Genomic DNA, 1,958 nt, shown 5'->3' with positions numbered 1-1,958 from the left:
AGTCAATAGGAAATCTGTTTCTATTCTTTCCACACATGGTGCAGGTAAACTTTAGCTCCCATTTAGAGTTTCAACATTTGCCTTCCCAGAACTGACTACACTGAGATTCCTTCCTATCATTGAAAGATGTTTGGTTGAAAAGGAATCTAAAAGGGGAAGGTAGGTCAGGGAGTCTTTTATCATGTGATTTGATGCAACCTAATAGGGTTGGGTTCAAGACAGACTGACTGAGGATAAGGCAAACTCATGAACTATTTTTGGGTTTACATTTCAAAGTAATACTATTTATCATACATCCATACGAAGTACTGCTATAGATGTTAATCACAGAAATATCAGGTTTAGATGTATATTTGCACTAAATAAAAGATTAATCTCTCTTTTTTATGTTCATGGCCACATGCTCTCAAGACTGTCTCACATTCCAGTGTATGGCATAGTGTATATTATCGGGAATCGATGTGTTGGCAAAAGCCCTTCACCAGCCATTCCCGATAAAGGGCTTTTGCCCGAAACGTCAATTCACCTGCTCCTCAATGCTGCCTGACCTGCTGTGCTTTTCCAGCACCACACTCTCGACTCTGAACTCCAGCATCTGCAGTCCTCACTTCCTCCATAATGTATATTATGGTCTAGTGTAGTTCGATGCCATGTGGTATGGCCTAGTGAGTATAACTTAAGCTCTTCTTTCTGCTGAAAACTGTAGGAGTACCCCATTTCCAGTTGCCCTGCATTTAGATCCAACTCATTGCATTCGCCTTCTGTATGGGTAATTAATGCTATATTAGTTGAGACTGATTACCTTCCAAAAGAGCTATTCCTCAGTCATTCAGCATGCATGGCTTGCCTATCACAATCTATTATCGTCAACATGTATGGTTAGAGATAGCGGTTCCAGTATTGGTTATTTTGTCTATTTTGAAATTCCACCAGGCCTTTGTCTGGTCCTTTCCTGAAGTCCATTGCCCAACTCTCAACACATCAGCATGTGCAGAAACATCAACACTTTCACATCAGAGGAAATGGAGACAAAGTAAGGATATTAACCAATCATATCTGCTTGTGCTAAGCAAGGAAAGTATGTGTTGAGCTTGGTGTGTTTATCACTTTCCTCAGATCAATGCCACTAGTTTTAAAGTGTACTACCAGTTAATTTATAGAAGTTTTAAAATATTTCCACAATCACAAAATGTTTGTAGTTGGAGGATGATGGTGGTGTAGTTGTGATGTCACTCAACTAGCAATCCAAAGGGCTGGGCTAATACGCAAGAGTCATGGATTCAAATCTCCACCACGGCAAATATCATAGACTTAGAAACCTTACAGTGTGGAAGCAGCCATTTGGCCCATTAAGTCCACACCAATCCTCCAAAGATCATCCCATCCCCTACTCTATTCCTGAAATCCTGCATTTCCCATGTCTAAGCCACCTAGCCTGCACATCCCTGGATAATCTGGGCAATTTAGCATGGCCAAATCACCTAAACTGCACATATTCAGACTGTGGGAGGAGACTACAGCACCCAGAGGAAACCCACGCAGACAGGGGGAGAACATGCAAGCTCCACACAGACAGTTGCCCAAGGCTGGGATCGAACCTGGGTCCCTGGCGCTGTGAGGCATCAGTGCTAACCACTGTCTCTGACTGCAATTAATAAACCTGGAATATAAAATTTGTTAGAGTGACAGTGACCACGACAATGATCATTTGATTAGTCATCCTTGTCAGGCCTGTTCTGCATGTGGTGTTTCTTATGGCTTAGCCAATCACTCAATTCCATAATAATTACAGATGGGCAAAAAACACTGATCCAGCCAGAAGCTTCACACATCACCTGTGAAAGTATAAAGAAACCATGTTTGCTCCAGCTTCAGTAGTTTTTGTGCTTTCTGCTTAACTTTGATCCATGTCAACACCTAGGCTGAACCAATCAAACACATTGAGCACAAATCACCTT

The sequence above is a fragment of the Chiloscyllium plagiosum genome, unplaced genomic scaffold (assembly GCF_037043375.1).
Source record: "Chiloscyllium plagiosum isolate Xiang-an unplaced genomic scaffold, Cpla_swu_hap1 HiC_scaffold_13, whole genome shotgun sequence".
Lineage (NCBI taxonomy): Eukaryota > Metazoa > Chordata > Chondrichthyes > Orectolobiformes > Hemiscylliidae > Chiloscyllium > Chiloscyllium plagiosum.
The sequence above is the reverse complement of the archived record's forward strand: the minus strand, read 5'-3'. Positions refer to the sequence as shown.